This window comes from Fukomys damarensis, unplaced genomic scaffold, assembly GCF_012274545.1.
Source record: "Fukomys damarensis isolate Sample0158 unplaced genomic scaffold, DMR_v1.0_HiC HiC_scaffold_12, whole genome shotgun sequence".
Classification (NCBI taxonomy): Eukaryota; Metazoa; Chordata; class Mammalia; order Rodentia; family Bathyergidae; genus Fukomys; species Fukomys damarensis.
The window spans coordinates 53,390,862-53,413,480 of NW_022900924.1; the positions used below are offsets into that span (position 1 = coordinate 53,390,862).

Genomic DNA, 22,619 nt, shown 5'->3' on the forward strand with positions numbered 1-22,619 from the left:
GTGAGGCCCGAGAGTGTCGGACCCATAAGCACGTGGCTCGAACTCAGGACCTTGAGCTTGCCGGGCACAGCACGCCTGAGATACAACCCTGACCCTCCTCCATCGGTTTCGTCTCCCTCCCTTCCCAGGACTTTCCCTGCTGTTTTCTCTCGGGCCCTTTCCCTCACATTTCTGTCTTGTCTTTTCTACTTTTCATAGTGTTTGCGGGAAAGTCAGTGAAGAGACTGCCTCTGTCTGAATCCTGTCGTGCTCCGTGCCTGTGCTACTAGGTGGCTCCTCGTAGATGAGATTTTAGGCTGGCTTTTCTGTCCAGATATGCACAGTTCCGTGATGAAGTAGTCCGGTGGCCACCTGTTTCCAGCTGAGACAGGCTCCAACCAAAGGAGGAATTGTCGCACATCTGCGGTGGTGCAGGGAGGAGCAGAGGTGAGCAACAGTGAGCTCTTCCCAGCAGCCTCTTGGCCCTTTCCACTCTCCTTTACACCCTGACCCCCACTCCCATGTATGTCCCTGATGACCACCCTACTCCTCCTCTTTAATTGTCATCAGCAAAGTAGCCCTTTGGCCTAAAACCATTTGGACGCGGCAAAGCACCACCGATACAGCCTGTAACCACTTGTCTATTTAGGGGGATTGTCATTTCTCCCTTCTTAAACTGCCCGGGGAGGTTTGTGTCCTGAGGACTTGTCCAATTCCAGATGGATTTATTTTGTCCCAGGAAGATTTGCATGTTAGGTAGAGGTTTGAGTTAGAAAACCTTTCCGTCACTCCTATCCCCCTCCCCCAATTTAAAATTTCCCGTGGAAGTAGGAAGAAGATACTTGAATCTGCCCTACCACCTCCATCCCCAGGAATGATGTCAGCAGCCAGAGCTGTGCATCCTGCTGAAGATATTGTCATCCAGGGTTATTATTGCAAAAGATTCGACATATGCCACCTCACAGTACTACCGACATGCAGGCATAGTTCTAGACGTTGGAGTGCCTTTTCCTTGTCCCCTGGATCTAGGGACAATTCAGACTTCAGTTATGCACAGATTACTTCTTCCTGGAGCATTACAGAAAGGACAAGACTCAGGACAAATGCTTCCTGAGAAAAGATCACCACAGCGTTCTTCTCCCTGCCTCCCCTCTCCACAGAGAAACTTTAATTTGTATGAAATCCATTGCAGAGTGGTGGAATGTTGGGACTACATGACCAGTGATCTTTGTTCCCTACCGGTAACTATGGAAAAGATGGGGGCACCAGGTCTCATCATTTCCAGGATGGCAGAGAGAGAGAGCAAAGGTGAAAAAGATGTTGGCAAGAGTGGAGATGCTGTAGCTGATGCCCTGATGGAGGATGGAGGCGGAAACTTCCGGTTCAATATGGCCCGGAAGGCAGCAGGCTCAGCTCATACTGATCGAAGCCTGAGCGATCGATGGCAAAAGTGTAGACTGCAGAGACCCTGTGGAATAGATAGCTTCTCTTTTTAGGACTGCAGCCTCTCTGCAGAGAAAGAAAATTGGGGGCCTACTGGGAAAAGCATGTGAACCCTCTATCCTGAGCCAAGACTCCCCGAGTCCAGAACGCTTCTTGCCAGAGTTGGGGAGGATGGGCTGGGCTAGTAGGCAGAAAGTTTAAGTTGATGTGCTGAGTGAATCAGTAGGACTCTGTTCTCATTCCTCTTGTTTCCTTCTCATGCAAAATCTGCCCCAGTGTGTATGCAAACTTGGCTTTGAGCTCTTGAAGAGGTCTCTTAATGTAGCCATTAGAGCCCTGAGTTCCACCCAGCGTTAGCAACACTTAATGTTGTTTTAAAACTTGTAGTCATCCCTGCACTCTTGGGAGGCTGAGGCAGGAGAATCACTGTGAGTTCGAGACCAGCCTGGGCTACATAGTGAGTTCCAGGTCAGTCTCAACTACATAGTGAGACCCTGTCTCAAAAAACCAAACCAAACCAAACCAAACAAAAACAAAAACAAACAAAAAAACTTGTAGTCTAAGACCCTTAGAAATCTGGTCTCTAATGTATTTCTCTTCCTAATTCCTAGGAACTTCTGTCTACTGAAGGCAAGAATGGATTTATTCAAAGTAAAAGCAAGAGACCACACGAACTAGGTAAATACAGGAAACATATTGTAGGTATTCTGTCTTTTTGTTTGGTACCAGGAATCAAACTCAGGTCCTTATACTTTCAAGGCAGGTGGCGGCACCACTGAGCTAAATCCAAGGCCCTGTTGTAGGTATTCTGAATGCCACTTTTCTTGCCTTAGTGCTTACGTTGGTTCAGTGAATTTACTTTGCTCCTCTCAGATTCAGTGACTCAGGTATCTTGTGGGTTATTTCTTTTTTTTTTCTTTTTCTTTTTATTGAGGTTATTGGTACAATCTAGGTATACAATACAATTACATTCATCATTGGGATTCTGTACCTTTACATAATAGGTCTTGATTCTCATTTTTCCCCTTGTCCCTGCCCTCCCTTCACCCCCTCCTCCCCTCCCCATTTACAAACACTTTATTTCCATTTTTTCAATTTCTCATATTTTTTTCCTCTCCCTTATTACCTTTCCCCCACCCTTCCCACTTTCCCTACACCTTTAGCCCTTTACTTCCTATTTCACATTATTAATTATCTCATTAGGATCCTGTGTACTATTGTAGTTTTTCACACCAAAGAAACTATTCGGTATTTCAGTTAAAGAAATCTCTGTATGAACATTAAAAATAGGGAATCCTAAAATAAAACTAAAAAGGAAAGTAAAAGAGAAAAGGCAATGATGTAACATCAAAATAATCCTTAATTATGGAGATGAAAATGGTCCCTGAACATATTTAAATTGCTTCTCGCTCTTATAGTCTTATCTTATTCATTTTTTCATTATTTAGAGAATACTTTATTAGTTTCTGTAATCAAACCCACGTAGATATGACCTTACATATTTAGTACGATGTGTTACCCCTGTACACATGGAAAAAATAAAATAAAAATAAATTAACATTTCTAGACCAATATGGTTGTCCATTTCTGTACAATGCCAAGCCAACACAGTAAATTGGGATGACTTTTTCCAAAGTTGGCAGCACCGTTAAAGTTTCCCAAAATTCAATTTATATATATATATATGTGTGTGTGTGTGTGTGTGTATATATATGTGTGTGTGTGTATATATATATATATATATAGAGAGAGAGAGAGAGAGAGACTAATAATAGTATGTTATGCATCGATAGCAGCAACAGCTTTTCCAGGTTCTGCAGTCATCTGAACACAATTATAGACATTCAGCACATTCCATTAAAAAAACAAAAACAAAGAAAAGAATAATATCCAGACAACAGCAAAGTTCTGTTGCTGTTGTGGTACCTGGCACCATTTTTTCTATTAGCCTCTTAATCATCATCTGGAAAGAGAACATTCTAGAGTAATATCATTAAATGTAGCTCAGATAAAGCATGGTCCCTACTATGTATCATAAAGCAGGTACTAGATATTTTACATTCATAGAGGTATGATACAGTACTGTCCTACATCAATAATACTAGATTCAGTTTTGGTTTGAAATTTACTTTGTCTGCAAATAAGATTGCTACCCCTGTTTTTTTCTGGGCTCCTGTCACATGGAGAATTGTTTTCTATCTTTTCACTTTCTCTTGTGGGTTATTTCCAGCATCCGGATCATTAGGCAACAGCACTGAGAATATATCTTATGACCAATCACAAAGCGAGGCCGTTCCAGGGAAAGTCCTGGAAAGGGAGGGAGACAAAACTGATGGAGGAGGGTCAGGGTTGTATCTCAGGCGTGCTGTGCCCGGCCATCATCTTTATGTAATCTTTCTCTCTTTTTTTTTTTCTCCTTCTTCAGATCACCATTTCTTTCCATCATATTTAAAATATGCAGTCTAATTAGGCACAAATATTCCCTCAAGGAAACAAAGTATCTACTCCTTTTGCCCCGCATAGCTTCCTCACCTTCCCTGGGTGTTTTAGTTAATACTTGCGGGTACGTTGAAACTAGGAGGTTGCTCTTCCCACAGACGCCATATCAAGGGGGAGAGACACAGAAGGAGGGGGACGTGCTGGATGGGGCACCAGAAGCCAGTGAGAAGTTGCAATAGGAGAAGTGGTGTTAGGAAACGGTGTGGCAGAGCCCCGGGCAGGCAGGAATAGATACAAGCTGTGTGTACTCACCGGCGAAATGTCTTTCTATGGCCAGAGGTAATCAGGAGCTGGACACCGTGGAAGGAATAGCTAACAGGTTAATTCTGCATGCCTCCGTGTGCTCAGCAGGACATCTCAGATGTGCAGAACTGCCTTGGGTCTCCCCTGTTCTTGCTCCATTGTGCCTTGAAGCAGAACTCTGACAGAGGCAGAGAACCTCTTCCCCGCAGCTTACCCCCTTCCATTTCCTTTTCCAGACTTTTTTTTTGGGATGGGGGTTGGAGACAGGGTCTCACTATGTAGTTGAGTCTGATCTGGAACTCACTATGTAGCCTAGGCTGATCTCGAACTCACAGTGATCCTCCTGCCTCAGCCTCCCGAGTGCTGGGATTACAGGCAGACTCTTTGTTTGAAAGACTCATCAGGAGTCCTGAACCCTGGAGTTTAAAGGAGCTCAGACCACATCTTGGTTCCTGGTTTTGAATACTGATCATGTCGGATGGCCTCTCCCCGTGAGTGGCTGTGGCCAGAGGTAGGGTGACCCTGCTTTGCCTCTGCCCAGCTATGCACCCCCAGGCTCTGGGCGGGCAGATAGACAGCTGAGCCAAGACTAGGAGAAAAGCATCTGATTAATAACAAAATAACTTGCCTTAATGAGACCATGGGCAGGAGAAATAATTATGTTTTTCCAAGGCCAGGAAACCTGTAGATTTGAAAATGTGGCAATATTCAGTGATTTAGTTATGAGTTCTACAGTACCTTATACTGCGGACTTTACCAAATACCAAATTATAAAGCTGTGTTCATACCTTCATCATCTATTGTACAGATTTTCCTAACAGCCTCTAACTAGATTTCTTCTTTCCACTTTGAATCATTCACCCTGAACAAATGTTCTCCATGCAGTTTTGTTTTGTTTTGTTTTGTTTTTGGTACCGGGGATTGAACTCGGGTCCTTGTGCTTACAAGGCGGGCCACCAAACCGCTGAGCTAAATCCCCGGCCCCTCCATGCAGTTTTATGCTGTGTGTTGAGGGCATGAAAATAAAATTAGCCAAGCTGTTTTTCACATCTTTCTATTGTCAATAATGTCATGTGTTAACTAGCGATCTCAGCTAACATTAATATTATGGGCATGTATCAGTAACACAAAGTCTTAGGACCCATCTCCATCAAACAGACAGACCGAATAGCAAGTTGGAGAAGCTTTATATTAAATGTCTCAGTTATACTTCCAGAAAGACTTGGAATTTTTTTTCTTGCAGAAAGGGGGACAGGTCAGGCCTAGAACATAAAGGAGACTTTGTTCAGCGTGGACGATCATGACAGCCCTAAACAGAAAGTGCTGAGAGAGGCACGAACGCCCCGGAGGACTAAAGCGGGGAAGCACGGGAGACCGGACTGCAGTACCTTCTGTTTGAGGCTTGTCCTATCTGCAGTCTCTTAACCTGACCGTATCTGTCGGTGATGTCTCCCCCTCTTGGGAAGAACTTGGCCAGCCTGAGGCAGAGGCTGGATGGAAAGGCAGAAGAAAGAAAAAGAGAAAGCAGAAGGGTGGCTAGAAGTACTGGGGTGGGAAAAACAAAAAGGGAGAGAGACAAGGGAAAGAGGGGCATTGCTGGAAAGCCGGCTCAAGGGTTAGGGCTCCTTTTCATGACTGGAAAGGCTGTAGTTAGCTAGGAGGCGAGTCAGCATTTGACAGCCTGAAATGAAATACAGTACTGCCTTGTGGGAAGAGGAAGCTGTTACAAGGGCTGGGGCAACGGGCGCTTTCCCAAGCTTGGAAACCAGGTAACTATATCCACAGTGCATACTTTTAAAGTGAGTCAGACACAGGTGTGCTTGGGGGCAGTAGGTGGAAGCAAATGAGATCCTAAGACTAAGACATCAGCAAATGAAACCTTTGATTTTTGGGCTAGACTATAAGGTGGAAATTTAGGAGACAGAACCCCTGGAAGAATGGTCTGTTGTTCAGGGCAGTTTTCTGCTTCAAATGAAGCAGCTAGAGGCTGAGTGAGACTGAATCATCAGCACAAATTCTGTCCTTCACATTGGGCCCCTCATGTCTCATAGGACCAGAATATTGCCATGTGGGTTTCCACAGGGACACTCTCTTGTGGTGCTGGACTTCTGGCTAGCAGAGTCAAGGACGTCCCAGAGAGAAATGGTGGAGACCCACAGGTAGGGTTGTTGCCAGAGGTCATGGCGTCTGGTGGTTCCAGGCTCTTTTTGACCCACCCAAAGAATTGGTTGGGATAACTGATGAACAGTAACTTTTATTGAAAGGAAGAAAAGAGAAAAAGTGAAGAAAACAGAAGAGCAACGGAGGCAAGAAAAGTGAAGATATGTCCTGTATGCAGAACAGGCCACACCAGAAACAGGTAGACAGCAGAACGGGAAGGTCACAGTGGTGGCGAAGTCAATGGCCGCCATCTTTTATAGTCTCTCAGATCCATTCTGTGGAAAGTTGTTCTGCCCATGCATTCCTTCCATGATCGACAGGTCACATCCTGTTGTTCAGCTTCCATTTGGGATCTTTGTAATTGACAGGTTATGTTCCCTTTTCCAGCCAGCCCACCCTGCCTTAATCTCCTTCCTCAGCCTGGGCAGCCAGGCCTTGGGTGCAGGAGAGCAGCATTAACTTCAAGCCCTGTTGAAAGGTGACTGACGACATTTGACGTGTGACTTGTTTTTACTGAGATTGGATGAAAACTGGGGTGGACCTACATGTAAAGGTTGGACTCAGAAGCAGATCAGGCGGTCGGGAGAGGGAGACAGAGGAAGCAGGCAAAGGCACACACCTGATCTGACTTCAACCCTAGGATCTGGAAATCTCAGGTGCTTTAGCTGCTGTGGCGGTGACAGTGAATACATCAAGCACTTCGTTGCATCACAGGCGTTGTGTAAGTGACTCACCTGCATTGCTTTACTCAGTCCCCTGAACAATCATCCAGTACAGATATTAGACAGGGGTTTGTAGAGAAAAAGGAAGCAGAGCCAACAAAATGGAGCGAAGCCAACTTGACTTTGATCTCCCAATGATATTTTAGAAGATAGTAAATTTGAGGAAAATAGGGCCGGGGATTTAGCTCAGCGGTTTGGGGGTCTGCCTTGCAAGCGCAAGGACCCGAGTTCGATCCCCGGTACCACCAAAAAAATTGAGGAAAATATAAATTTTGCTATTAACCGAAACAATTTGACCATGTTTAACTGATCATCTTAGCAGAAAAGACCTAACATGATAAATTAGAGACTATTTTCCAATAAAGCAATAAAAGTAATAGTGCTTAGAATAATCTGGATTGCAGATGTTACAATGCTTATGACTTATAACAAGCCATAAAAATCTTGTACTTTCTCAAAGACACAATCAACAGAGTATAAAGACAACTTATTGGACAAAATATCAGCAAGCCATGTATCTGAAAAGGGATTAACATCCCCAAAATATAAAAAATTCCTATAACTCAATAGTACACTCCCCCAAAAAAGCCCCAAGTAATCCAGTTTAAAAATGGGCAGAGGATTTCAACAAACATTTCTCCAAAAAAGATAATATACATGATCAACAGATATATGAAAAGATGCTCAGTATCACTAATCATGAGGAAAATGCAAATTTTACCTCACTCTTTTAGGATGGCTGCCATAATGAAAGAGAGAGAAAACCAAGATAAGTGTTGGTGAAAGTGTGAAGAAACTGGAACACTGGCACAGTATCAGTAGGAGTATAAAATGGTGCAGTCACTAAAGAAACAGTATATCAGATCCTCAGAAAATTAAAAATAAAATTACTCCCAGCACTCTGGAGGCTGAGGCAGGAGGATCGCTATGAGTTCGAGACCAGCCTGGGCTACATAGTGAGTTCCAGGTCAGTCTCAACTACACAGTGAGACCCTGTCTCAAAAAACAAACCAATAAATAAATAAATAAACAAATAACTAAATAAACAAAGTTACTATAGAATCCAGCAACCCCACTTCTGAGCACATATCAAAAAAATGAAGCTAGGCATCTAGCTCAGTGGTGCTGCCTCCTGCTTCACAAGCACAAGATCCCAAGTTTGATTCCTGGTACAAAAAAAAAAAATCAGGATCCCAAAGAGAAGATGCGCATGCCCATGTTCGTTACAGTATTATTCCCAATAGCCAGGCTACGGGAAGAAAATAATTGTCCATCAAGGATGAATTGACTAAGAAAATGTGCAAATACACGCCACAAACTATGATTCAACCTTGAAACACCCAGTTCTGACTGAGGGTTACGCAGAGTGGCTGGACAGTTAGAGCCGGGCCCTCGGTGAAGCGGGTGGGCCAAGGAGGCGCGAGTGGAGGGTGCTGTCTGTCTCCGGCCCTTCCTCTCCAGCTCCCTCCCTGCTTCCTCGCTGTCGCGGTGAGCAGCTGTGCACGGCCATGTCCTCCCGGCCATGACGCTCTTCCTCCCCGCAGGCTTAAGGGCACGGGACCAGCCAGCCATCAACTGAAATCTCTGAAACCGTGAGCCAGAAGAAGTTTCCACCACTTCCTGGCAGTGCCATCGGACCCGAAACCCGTTGATAACGTCAGAGCGCTTAGGATCCCACTACTTTCCCAAAGCCTATTAGCTGGCGACCAAGCCTTAGCACGCATTATCTCCACTCTGTAGGTGCCTCTTATTTGAAGGAAGGCAGCGGTGTCCTACCGTAGTCAGCCTCTCCTGGAGGTGAGAAAGCAGTGGTGAAGAATCTCTCTGGCAGCCGGGTAGAGCCGTCCAAACCTTTCAGCTCAGGGCTGGGCATTTCGCCCAGTGGTTCCGCCGCCTGCCTCTCAAGCGTGAGATCCGAGTTTGATCCCGCTACCAAAAAAAAAAAAAAAAAAAAAAAAATCAGCTCATATCTGGTCATCTTTTTAGTGGTCTCACTTCTAGTTTGGTATATTCTAGTGTAACCTATATGATTTGTTTGAAAAACAAATCTGAACACGTCTCTCTTACACTCGAAATCTGTCACTGGCTCCCACTGTCTGGAGCAGTCATGAGTGCTGGGCCTGAGAATTTGAATTTACAATAAGCGCCCCCGGGGCCAGGCATGGTGGCGCAGGTCTGTAATCCCAGCACTTGGGAGGCTGAGGCAGGAGTATCACTGTGAGTTCAAGACCAGCCTGGGCTACATAGTGAGTTCCAGGTCAGTCTCACCTACATAGTGAGACCCTGTCTCAAAAAACCCCCAAAAAATAAAAAAATAAGCGCCCCGGTGTGGCTGCTGGCTCGGGACCATCCAGAGACCACAGACCTAACAGGACGAAAGTTAACTCCTTAGCATTGACGCTAACGGCTCTCGCTCACTATCCCCACCTGTCTCTTTAATGTAAGTGTCTGCTCTGGCTCTGTGAGGTCTTGAAGCTCAGGAAGCGTCTTTTTCTTTGGACCCTCAGTGTGTGGCATACAGCAGGCAGGCAACAAATGTTTGTTGTGTGTTACAAGGTTTTGCGGTGCTGCAGACTCCTTCTAGAGGTAGTTTTTGTTTTTCGGTTCCCTCCATCCTAAACAAACAATTGGTCGTGGCAAGCAAAAAAGGTAGCGAGGATTTACATTTATAAAAGGTATGAAAAGAAAAGAGACAGGCTCTACAGAGCGAGTTCAGGCCAACTAAAAGTAGGAAGAGAACTACACTGTGCAGGGCAGAAGTGGACCATGCTCCTGGGCAGCCATCCTTTCTGCTTTCCGCTCCTCAGGCCGATGTCAGGTCTAGGCCGTCCTATCTGAAACCTGCCTGAGTTCTCATGAGAAGCACTGAACATAGCATTCCCTGCTTGGTTCGAAGTGCAGGGCTTTGGGAAACATTCTGTGCATGTGTCTGGATCTCTGTGATCAATAGGACATCCCTGCTTTTCCAGTCAGTCAGCCACACCCTAATCTCTTGCCTCAGTTGCTGGGCATGGCTGCACATACCTGTAATGCCAGCATGCAGGAGGCTGACAGGATTTCTGTGAGTTTGAGGGCAGCTGGCCATTTAAAAATGCAAATTAAAACAACACTCAAAGTCCATCTTACTCCAGAAAGAGTGGCTAGCATCAAAAAATTAGTTCATGAATTCTGGTGAGGCTGGGGGAAAAAGAACTTTTCTAGGGGTCGGGGATTTAATTCAGTGGTTCCACCGCCTGCTTTGGAAATAGAAAGTCTGGAGTTCGGTCCCTCATAACACACACACACACACACACACACACACACACACACACACACACACCTTTTCTACGTTGTTAGTGAGAGTGTTAACTAGAACCATCACTGTGGAGCTCACTATAGAGATCCATCAAAACACTAAAAATAGAGACTCCAGCTATTACCCTTCCAGGTATCTTTCTGAAAGATATCATATTGCACTGATACATGTATGTCCATATTTATAGCAGCACAATTCATAATAACTAAATCTTAGAAGCAGCCTACTGTATACGTCCATCAACAGATGAATGGATAAAGAAAATGTGGTGTTGGACTGGGGATTTAGCTCAGTGGTTCTCCTGCCTGCCTCGAAAAAGCAAGGTCCTGAGTTCAATTCCCAGTACCAAAAAAAGAAGAAAAAAAGAAAATGTATTTACACAAAATAGAGAGTACTACTGTTCTATAAAGAAGGATAAACTTGAATCATTTGTATGAAAATGGTGGTGGCGCACACCTGTAATCCCAGCACTCAGGAGGCTGAGGCAGGAGGATTGCTATGAGCTTGAGACCAGCCTGGGCTACATAGTGAGTTCCAGGTCAGTCTCAACTACTTAGTGAGACCCTGTCTCAAAAAAACCAAAACCAAAACAATGGAGGCGATAATTTTGAGTGAAATAAATCAGACACACAAGCTTTAATTTGACATGACTTCTCTTTATGAGAAGCCTAAAATAGAAATGTCAAAGAGCCAAGTAAAAGATCACAGGAAAGAGAAAGCTAGATCTTTCACAAACAGGAAGGAGACCAAGAGATAGAGGCAGGGAGGAGGGAGAGGAAGGGGATGTTAAGAGAATTAAAACATATTGATACGCATATCGGCTCCCCCAAAGAAATGGGATCACTGTGTGCCACAAACATATATATGTATTATATATTATATAATATATATATACTATATGTGTATATATATATATATATATATATATACTAATCAAAACAAAAAATTTAAAAAAATAATTGTTTGTTGAATGCCTGGGCTATCAGTTCACCACGGATGCAGAAAAGGACACAGGTACCTTGTGCAGATGTGAGAAACGTGCTGAGGCCTCATGGGAAATGTGAGCCCCTATCAGAGAGGTTAACTGCTGTCCCCACGGTGTGAATCCCAGTGGAGTTCTGGCCATGTGCCCTGTCCTCGTTAGGCACTTTACCTGTAGTATTTATCTCCTCATGATTACTTTGAGAGGTCACCATTTTTCCTCTCACTTTACAGATAAAACCAAGGCCCCAAGAAGAATTTCCTCAGGCAGCATGGGCTGCAGCCCCCTCCCTCCAAAGAAAAGCTCCTGGGTTCTGAGGAACTAAAATGCAAAATAACAAGTTTTCATTTAAAATCCCAATTTTCTTTAAACCTTACATCCCAAGAAACTGGGTTAGAGAGCCTGAATTCCAGTTGGTCATTTTAAATCCACAGAGCTAGCTGGGCATTGTGGCACTCACTTAGGAGGCTGAGGCAGGAGGATCACTGAGAATTTGAGGCCGGCCTAGGCTGCACAGTGAGTCATCAAAGCCAGCCTGGACTATATAGTGAGTTTAAGACCAACTGAACTACATAGTGAGATCCTGTCTCAATCCCCACCCCTCCAAAATCCATGCAGCCACCTGCGACAGGTTGCCACTGAACAACTGAGCAATTTCTCTGGTCTGTTCATCTATAATTAACCCTGGACAGAGGGATTGTACAGCCACCCACTTGTAGCCCCTCCTGCAAAGTTGAGCTATTCTTCTTCCTTCCTTTCTTTCTTTTTTTGGGTACCAGGGATTGAACTTGGGACCTTGCACTTGCAAGTGCAGGCAGCAGAACCACTGAGTTAAATCCCCAGCGCCATCTTTCTTTTTCTTTTTTTTTGAGACAGGGTCTCACTATGTAGTTGAGACTGACGTGGAACTCACTATGTAGCCCAGGCTGGTCTCGAATTCACAGATCCTCCTGCCTCAGCCTCCCTAGTGCTGGGATTATAGGTGTGTGCCACCACGCCCGGCTACTTTCTTTTTTAAGCAGGGTCTTTCTACTCTATGTATTTCAGGCTGGCCTTGAACTCACTATGTGTTGTACCCAGATCTCAGTTTCCCCAAGGACCACCAGAGAAACGAGTCCGCTGCAAGTACAAGAGAAGTTTATTTCAGGTTCAAACCTGGACCCTTGTCCACCAGGGAGCAAGAGCCCAGAATTGCGATTACAACAGGGTTATATAGGGTTAGAGTGGCTTGAAATCCTCTCTATTCTGTTGGCTTCTTTTCTAATATTTTATATCTATTGGATGTTGCTGGGGTATTAGCGAAAGTGGGAAGAAACGTTAAGTCTAGGGGAGGTGGAGTTTGGTGAAGGTTAGGGAGTTTGGCTCCTTTCCTGCGGGTGGTGGTTATCTGCACAGACCGTCCTGTTTTTTCTTCTTCTTTTCAAGGTTGGAATGGCTTTGCTCACCCACTTGGTTCTGCTCTTATCTCAATTAAGCAAGCTAAACAAATTTCTGCTGCCTGAGCCCCCCCCGGGGGGGGCAATTCTGACACCGGATGGCTTTTTAGCTCAAAATGGAGTAACTTTGGCTCCTCACTATGTAGCTCAGGCTAACCTCAAATTTATGGAGATCCTCCTGCCTCAGCCAAGTGCTGGGACTACAGGTGTGTGCAAAACCATGCTTAGCATATTCTTCTTATTTTCCCTTTCTTTCTTTCTTTCTTTCTTTCTTCCTCCCTCCCCCCTCTCTCTTTTGTACCAGGGTTTGAACTCAGGACCTTGTGCTTGCAAGGCAGGTACAGTGCCCCTGAGCTAAATCCCCAGTCCTCTTCTTATTTTCAATAAAACTCCTAACCTAAGAAAGAAAGAAAGGAGCAAAGCAAATCAAGATGAAGAGACGTAAGAATAAAACCTTGCTTAGTGTCCACCAAGATAGAAACTGGCAGGACCCAGATTCAAAGCCATATAAATGCAATTCTGTTATTCTTTCCTTGCTCTTTTCATTAACCCAGAGCTAGAGAGTCTTGTGGGTGGGGTCATTGGGCCTCTAGGTTTACGCCAGAGAAACCTCTGGGCTCAGGCAATGCTTGGCTATCAAGGCAGAGAGTGACTGCAGCTGTGGTTTTGCAAGTTGTAGCCACCAACTATCTCCTCAGGGGTCACACTGTGCGGGCCGCTCCTGGCCTGGGTCATCTGGGACTCGGGAGATCATATTTGGGAGACAGCCGCAACCTGGAGAGAGCAATTAGCTCGGTGGCAGGAGGAGGAGGCGATCGGGGGCCGTCCAGGTGGATGGATGTCATCCACAGAGCTACTGGCCTAGCGAGGGAGCCAGGAGGGTGAGGGCTGTGGCACGGGCCACAGCTGAGAGCAAGAGAGCAGGAGACACCTTGGGAACAAGCTCCACGGATAAACTACCGCGTGTGGCTGCCGCTTCTGTAGACCCAGGCTCTGTCCAATTGTGATTGTCACTCCTGTTCTATTTCATTCTTTTCATCTAAAAAGTGAGGGGGTTGAGCCAGAAAGTCTGTAATCTTTCATGTCTGTTGCCTCCCACTTGGAAGTCTATTTTGCACTTTAGCTCTCAGTCTGCACGACAAATGGATGCTGTCTACTGCTCTGCATTTAGCTCTTTCATTTCTATAAATTTATACCTGATTTCTCACAAGCTATATATATATATATATATATATTACATATATATTTGTTGTTGTTTTGTTTTTTGTTTTTTGAGATAGGGTCTCATTATGTAGTTGAGACTGACCTGGAACTCACTATGTAGCCCAGGCTGGTCTTGAACTCACAGCGATCCTCCTGCCTCAGCCTCCTGAGTGCTGGGATTACAGGTGTGCGCCACCACACCTGGCTCACAAGCAATATTTTAAGCATAGTTAACTTTTATTACTAGTTCCACTTTACAAATGAAGAAATTTAAACCTGGAAGGTTAAGACTGTTGTCCAAGGTCATCCGACTCACAAGTGAGGGAGTCAGATTAAAATCCAGGGCTGGAGATGGGTGTGACGGAAGATGCCTGTAATCTCAGCACTGCTGGAGGCTGAGGCGGGAGGATGGCAAGTTTGAGACCCCCCTCTTGAAATAAGAAACAAAAAAGCCTTGCGGATATAGCTCCATGTGAGGGCCCTGAATTCCATTCCGAGGGCCACAAACAACCAGGGCTGCCAGATTCTAGTCTTCGCCTGGTACCACTTTCCCTCACTGAATAGAAGAACATGTGCCCACAGTTACTAAAGGGAGAACTGGAGAAGAAAACGTTCGTGCTTGATATGGAAGGCTGGGACTCCAGATCCTTGAGTGGAACTGCAGGAAGGGCAGGGAGGTAAAACTGGTCATAAGGTAAAATACGCTAATGTCAGGCTAACGTGGATCCCAAAAAAGACATGGAAAAATACTGCTTCTGATGGTTTAGGGAACCAAGAAAGCAAATGAAAATGTGTGTGAACCCACAGGACAGACAACATCAGGGCGGCTGTTAGGCAGGGAGATGCCGTGGAATGCAAGATGGCCCAGGCAGGCTGGCTGCCTGTCAGCAGCTTTTTCTAAAGAGGTCATAGATCACCTTGCAAAACCTTTCATGGGTTTGCCGGAACACAAAAGGAAAGTCGTTAGTGCAAAGCCTCCTACCATAGAGAGCTCTGGTTTCAAAGGCTGTGTGTGCTTACGAGTTGTGTGTTAAGATCACATGCTCAGAGTTTGCTTTTGGAGAACATAAAATCACTGTAATTACATCAGATCTTCCTTTACTCTAAAAGGAGAGGCGTCTTCATCCATGTGTCAAAAAAGATGAACTGCAGGTTTTCTGTTCAAGGAAAACTTAAAACTGCATACTGGCAAGAAATGTGCAGAAAAGCAGCAGGGGAAAGTAGAGAAGGGTCCGGGAGACTGATGCAAGCTGATCTTCAATGATTTCAGAGCCTCTCAACAGCTGGGTAAACAAGCCACTTAGCCAAGGCCACCAGTGGGCTTCCGGACAAGACGACCATCCCAGGGCCAGGCACAGGGGAGAGCATCCCGAAGTTTCTAGCAGTAGAAGCACAGCAGCAGCAAAAAAAAGAAAATCCGGAGGAGGAATGGGCTGCCCTGATTAGATATGGGGAGTATACGCTCCCGAAAACAACGGTGAAAGTGGCTTAGTCCATTTTCCTTTGCTGTAACAGAACACTGACACCTGGGTGATCTATGAAGAGAGAGGCTCACTTAGCTCACAGTTCTGGAAATCTAAAAGCACCAGCATTGCCTTGGCTTCTGGTGAGGGCCTCATGCTGCTCTGATTCATGGCAGAAAGTCGAAGGGAAGCAAGTGTGTGTAAAAGAGAGGAGAGAATAAAAGAGGATGAATGTTTTACGACAACCAGCTGCCAAGACAAGGAAGCCACAGGGGGCCAGAATTTAGCTCAGCAGTTCTGCCACCTCGCAAGCGCAAGTTCAATCCCTGGTACAAAAAAAAAAAAAAAGATAAGGAACCACTCTTGTGGGAACTACGTTAACCTTTTCCTGAGAGAAAAGGCACCACCACTTCTCAGGGTCCTGACCTTGGGGACAAAGGTTCAGTGTGAGTTTGAGTGGGGACCAACCATAACCACACTGTACAATCCAGGCAGTCATTACCTTTATAAAATCTGCAAAATTTCGAGTCCCCAAACCTAGTATAGTTCCTACTTCCTGGGGTTATGTAAAGATGAAATATGTTGATTCATATAACACCCTTAGAGGAAAACCTGCCATTAGTCAGTAACTGAATAAAGGCTGGTTATTATTATTGTTACCATTATTGTGTTCTTTCTGATGGCCCACAGGAAGCTGTGAATTGAGGAATTGCCAAAATATTAACGGATGCTGTGATTTATTTGAGCACCAGGGCTCCCCCTCTGAGCATACGATGTGTGTACCCTAAGTCTTGCACACAGAATGTCAAACTACAGAACTAAATACTTCCTTTGGGAGAGGGGCCCAAAAGGAGAATGGGCTGAGGGAAAGGAGTGATTCAGGATATTTCAGCATTTCTGACTCAACACCTGAGATTCCTACAGACTTCTGAGCTCCAGCAGAAGAGACTGCAGGGAAAGAACAAGTCACAGATGGCCCTGTTGACACAGCATCCAGCTGGGGGCATGTATAGGACTCAGCCCCACATGGGGCCACTCTAAGACAGTGGCTCCTGCAGCCAACATGGTGGGCGGGACCAGTCGTGGCCCCTCAGGTGGATCTTGGCAACCTTGCTGCCATTTGGACATATGCCGTGGCCAGAAGGAGACAGAAAAGTTCAAGGCAGGCCACCGCCACCTCAGCCGCCCCCAGCAGAGTACTGGGGGAACATGGCACCAGGGCCACCATCATAGCAGCCTGGATCCCCAAGGCCAGGGCTGCGCTGAGGGCAGCCAGCTGGTATAATTAGATAAAGTAGAAGCCAAGCACTCTTTTTTGAAAAGATGATGCAAAGAAGAATAATATAAAATTAATAGGAGTCCAAAAAAAAAAAAAAAGCAGGAGAAAGTACAAATAACATTAAAAAAAAACAAAAACAAAAAACTGTTCACAGAAGTAATAGCAGAAAACTTCCCAAACAGAGCAAAAGAACTTGACATACAGATAAGTGAGGCATATAGGACTCCAACTAGTTCTGATTAAAAAAAAAATCTACCCCTAGACATTTAATAATTAAGATTCCGGAAATCCAACAGAAGTACAAAATACTACAAGCAGTTAGAGTAAAGAAACAAATCACATGCAAAGGAAAGTCCATCAGAATCACAGCAGACTTTTCAACACAAACCCTTAAGTCAAGGAAAGCCTGGACTGAGGTATTTCAAGCTTTAAAAGAAAACAACCTCCAACCGAGGCTGTTGTATCCTGCAAAACTATCTTTCAAAATTAGTGGAGAGGGGCCGAGTATTTAGCTCAGTGGTTCTGGTGTCTACCTTGCACACATAAGGGCCTGAATTTGATCCTCAGTACCAAAAAAAAGAAAAGAATACAAAATCAGCACTCCAAATAATTTTTTAAATATCCTAGAAAATGACAGTGAAGGTCACAACTTCATGAAGCCGAACAGAGCAAATCCAATAGGCAAGAATTTCAAGGGAGAGGGAGAAAAATAAAAAAGACAAGTTCAAGGAAGAAGTCAAGGGTGGTGGCACACCCCTTAATCCCAGCGCTTGGAAGTCTGAGGCAGGAGGATTGCCATGAGGTCTGAGGTGGAGGCCAGCCTGGGCTGCATAGTGAGACCCTGTCTCAAAAACTAAAAAAGGGGGAAAAAAGTTCAAGGAAGAGCAGTGAACATGAGGAAGAAGAGAAATAATTGCTTAGTGAATAATTCTGTGGCTCTATTTTCGCTCCTGGACTATCCTGACCTGGGAAATATGGGCTTCAGAAGGAAAACAGTGGAAGCCAGTTGTGGTGGCCCTAGGTACTTGGGAGGCTGGGTGGGAGTTTCACTTGAGTCCACAAGTTCAAGAAAGCATGAGTAACACAGTGAGACCCTGCCTCAAAAATCCTAAACTTGAGGTGTCCAAAAATCTCACCACAGCTCACACACGGAGAGGTACACTGGAGCCTGTCCCCCAGAATCTGCGCCCTGCCGGTCTGACCTCTTTGCCTGTCCACCCTCAACAGTAGGAGAAAAAACCCATAACAATGAAAAACTGAGTTTATTCACAGTTGGGTCAAACTGGGGGCCTGTTTCACCCCCGCTTTGAATGCACAGAAGCATTTCGACTTATAAAAGAGGTGAACAAAAGCCAGGAAATACTTAGCTAGGCCTCGGCCCAGCAGAGGGCCCAGGAAATGTTGAAAATCTGGTTCTGTTGAAACCAGCTCGGTGCCCGCGCTGGGGGTGGAAGTTTCCATACTCAGCAAAAGGACACTGGAAAAAAAAGCTTAGTTTTTAAAGGTCCTTTTTAACCTCTCAGTTTCAATGGGAGGGATCGGTCAATAGAAAAAGAGGAAGGAGAGTCCCAGCTTAGATGGGGGCATTTGTGTCTCTCCCAAGGAAGGCAGCTGCCATTTTGAAAGGTTCCACCCTTGGCCTAAAGTTCTTTTCTTTACATGAATAACAGGAAGGGGAGATCAGCGCGAGAAGCCGGCAGACAGTTATGTAGCATTAGGTTAACGCTCTAAGTGCTTAATGATGAATGAGTCATATGCCAGGCTGTGACAAAAGGCTTGTTCTGGCCCATTGTTAATTCCTGAAATTTAAATCCGGGATAGCTGGATTCAGGAGGTTCCTCTCTGTTGGACTGTAATTTCTTCTAATAGATTTGGTCTCTTCTTTCTCCTCCCCTCACTTTCTCACATCAGATACAACTGAAACACACACACACACACACACACACACACACACACACACACCCTTCCTTAGTGTTTTGTTTTGTTTTGGTACTGGGGATTGAACTCAGGACCTTGTGCTTGTGAGGCAGGTGACAGCACCATTGAGCTAAATCCCTGGCGCTACTGTTTTTGCTTTTTGAGGCAGTGTTCACCATGTAAGCCAGGCTAGGTTTGACCTCACCATGTACCACACGCTGGCCTCAAACTCACAGCGATCATCCTGCCTCAGCCTCCTGAATGCTGGGATTACTGGCATATGACACCATGCCCGGCTCAAACCCAAGAATTATACTGTAGTATAATTCAGGGAGGACCCAATACCTTGTGCAAAGGATTTTTGGGGGTGGGGGAAGGTGATTCCATGGAGAAAGTGCTTCAGGAACCTGAATACTGGGGAGCCAGGGAGCCAGGGCTCATGGAAGGGTCCGAGAGGAACTGATAGCATGAGCACTAACTATTCGGGTCTGGGTTGAGAGCACAAAGCAGGCCTGGGTTAAAAACGGGGATGTGAGGCTGAAGTTTGGACAGGAATGAGAGAGCCTAGGGTTTCTGGAAGCAAGAGAAGCTCTTGGTGCTTGGTGTTGTTGAGGCAGCAGGCCCAGAAGAGCAGGCAGAGCCACAGCAGCAGGGTGTCCGTCATCAGGGCCATCTTGAAGAGGACACAGTTCTCAGCTACTTAGGAATCACGTGCATTTCATCTTTTATTTCTCTTTTTCTCATCAAGGTCTAAACTCTAGGGATTTTGCAGGTAGATGTTCAAGACCAGCAGGAGGAAAGGAGCAAGAAAAATGGGGAGTTTGTCAGGCGCAGGAATCATAGCATCCGTGTCAGCGGTGTATAACTTTTCCCGCCATATCTTTGCAAAAATTAACATAAGAGGGCTGGAAATTTAGCTCAGTGGTTTCTCTGCGTGCTTGCAAACACTCAAGGACCTGAGTTCCATCCCCAGTAGCCCCCAATTAACATAAGAATTCCTGCCCTGCAAAGAGGTGTGCTAGTCCTGGAGGGATGGGAGGCCCTGTTGCCAATCGCTGGCTCCTGAGCTTTGTTTTTTTTCCTCAAAGGAAGATTTAGTCAATGACTATCTCCCAATTATCAGGTATTGTTCTGGTACTGGAGACCGATCAGTTAGAACTGTGACAAAATCCCTTTTCCCCAAAGAGATCACATTCTAGTGCAGGACTAAAGCCAGGAACCTCGAGAGAAAGACTACGGCCAGGGTCCCTGAGCTCAGTAGGGAGGAAGTGGTTCGGTTACACTGGTTAGTATCACACTTGCAGTGCTCCCGGAAACACTCCTTGTTCCGAGTGAGGTTCTAGGATTGTGTAAAAGCCCCTGCCTTTCTCCAGCTCCTGCTAAGGAGACCCACGGGACTCAGCCTTCCCAAACGCTCCCAAGCCCGTAACCCACATTGTTGGATTCCTCAGATCTCGGCTTCCGGATGCCTTTTGGAGGGGTTTCCTCAATGTACCCAGATTTCTGTCCTCTCTTCACTCAGAACCCTTTCTGCTCCCCAGTAGTCTTCTTAAATGAGCACCTCCCGCCCTGTAGAGAGGAAAGAGCCAGTGCTGAAAGTGCAGTTCCACCCACCAGAGGGGAAGCAGGGGACGTTCTGGTGAGAGGCGCTGGTCCCCAGCATCTGTGTATCTGATGCAACCTTCAGGACTGACAGAAGCCGCGAGAGCTGGGAGCGCCTGATCCGAACCTGAGCTGGATGTGAGACAGGAGGTGAATGCTGTGAGTTCCCCCTTCTCTACCAGGTCACCCCACGCGGGCTCCAGCCCCACCCGTGACTTTTCCCTTCCCTGGACCACCCAATTCTGGAGGTTTGTAAGCTTCCAACTCCACAGCGCGCTCCTCCAAGTCGAGTTTTGGCTCCCCGAAGGGTCTACGTGGTGCCCAAGTTCTCGATGCCCCCTCAGTCTCGTGAATTCCACCTGATGGCTGCATTTTACCAGATCTGGATGCGGTCGCGGCCCGAGATAAGCATGGAGTTAACTCGTGCCTGATCTCGCTGTTACAATCCTTTTATTTTCTTTCTGATTCTGCCACCCTCCCAGCCCCTCCCTGGGGACAGCTTGTCGTGAGGTCACTAACAGAGTCTCGCTCCATTCTACGGCCCCCTTCAGTGTTCTCGGGGCGCTAGATCTCCTGGGATGGGGCCACCAAGATACGGCTTCCCAGACCGCGGTGTAGGCCACCCCTGCCTGTCCCATCTCTTCTTCGCTAAACTGGCAGAATGCTCAGGAAGTTTGTTTTCGTTGTGGGCCCCGACTGTTCAGACTTGTCTGATTTATCGATAGTCTCGGCTTTATGCAATGTCATCTTTAAGTTGGACCGGGACTGGAACAAGGGAGGCGCCCCAGGCAAACAGAGGCGGACTGAACCCTTCACAGACTTTTAGTCACAGGAACGATGTCATCAGTTGAAGCCATGTTCAACACGGAAATGTCTTTTCCAGGATCATTAATTCTGGTGCTACCAACGGCTCATTTTCAAGGCTGTTCCATGTGGCAATTATGATTTTTGTGGGTTTTTTTTTTTTTTTGGTACCGAGGATCGAACTCGGGTCCTTGCGCTTGCGAGGCAGGCTGCCGAACCGCTGAGCTCAATCCCTGGCCCCGCAATTATGATTTTTAATCATAAGCTACTAGAAGTTGTAAGTGAAAAGCCAGTGGAACGGTTCCCTGGGACTATGTTTCCTGTGCAGTGCTCCAAAACAGGAGCACACGGGCCGGGGATTGAGCTCAGCGGTTCGGCGGCCTGCCTCGCAAGCGCAAGGACCCGAGTTCGATCCCCGGTACCACAAAAAACAAAACAAAACAGGAGCACATTCTGCCTACAGCGACATCTCACAGCACTCCCTGGCATGTCTCCTCACCTCTAAATAAAACTTTTAAAAAGTAATTTTCCAATTTTTACTGTGCTAAAACACATCTAACAGAATTTACCATATTAACCATTTTAAGTGTAAGTTCAGCAGCATGAAGTAGATTCATACTGTATTGCAACTATCACCACCATCCATTGCTACAACTCTTCATCTTGCTAGACTGAAATTCTATGCCCGTTAAACAATTAACTCCCTGTTCTTCCTCCCCCCGGCCCCCGGCAACTACCTTTCTACTTTCTCTGTCTGTGGTTTTGACTAGTCTAAGTACCTCATGTGTATGGAACAGGGAGTTAATCCCCGGCCACTTGGGGAGAATGAGACATGGCTGCCTCCTGGCAGCCTGAACTAGAGCACCATATTTATTTCAATTACATCTGGACCGTGGCGCACACCTGTAATCCCAGCACTAGGGAGGCTGAGGCAGGAGGTTCGCTGTGACTGTGAGTTCGCGACCAGCCTGAACTACATAATGAGTTCCAGGTCAGTCTCACTACATAGTGAGACCCTGCCCCAAAAAGCAAAAAAACAAAAAACAATCAATTACATCTCGACCGTAAGAAGACAAGTGGTCAGAGGCGCCTTATATTTAAGCCTTTATTGGCCCTGTACAGAGGCCTGACCTGTGTGCCCTACAAGTCATCATCTCTCTCAGGAGCTTCCTCCTCCACCCCACAAACTACCTTCCTCAGTGTCCTGCTCAGTTGGTACCTGCAGGAGATATAAAAGGCCACCTCCTGAGTCCTCCCCATGCTAGGTCTGGGTCTACTTACCCTGGGGCCTTAGTCGCCCACCCACTAAGACTAAGACTAAAACCCAAACTATAGTTTATGAAATTCCACCGACATCTACTTCCCAAAACATGAAAGAGACCCCCAGTTCCCAACTGTCTTGTGCCTTGTTTCTTTGAGCACCCACACTCTGCTCCTAAGTGCGTCCTGTATCTACCTCTGACGAATCTTTCCCATGCCTCTTTGACTGACTCATACTGAAGATTCTTTTTCCATGACAGGAGTCAGTGAACCTACATAGTTATTTTAAAGAGATTGGTTAAATTCCTTATTTCAGCCTCGGGGGACGCTCA

General features: G+C 45.9%; 1 long non-coding RNA gene across 1 annotated transcript; it reads left to right on the forward strand.

The window, feature by feature from the left end:
* The first annotated feature begins 222 nt into the window (after positions 1-222).
* Positions 223-20,910, forward strand: LOC104862343. Its single transcript, XR_780277.2, has 3 exons — positions 223-426; positions 2,034-2,100; positions 20,309-20,910. It is a non-coding gene; the product is annotated as an uncharacterized LOC104862343 (long non-coding RNA).
* The last annotated feature ends 1,709 nt before the right edge of the window (positions 20,911-22,619 follow it).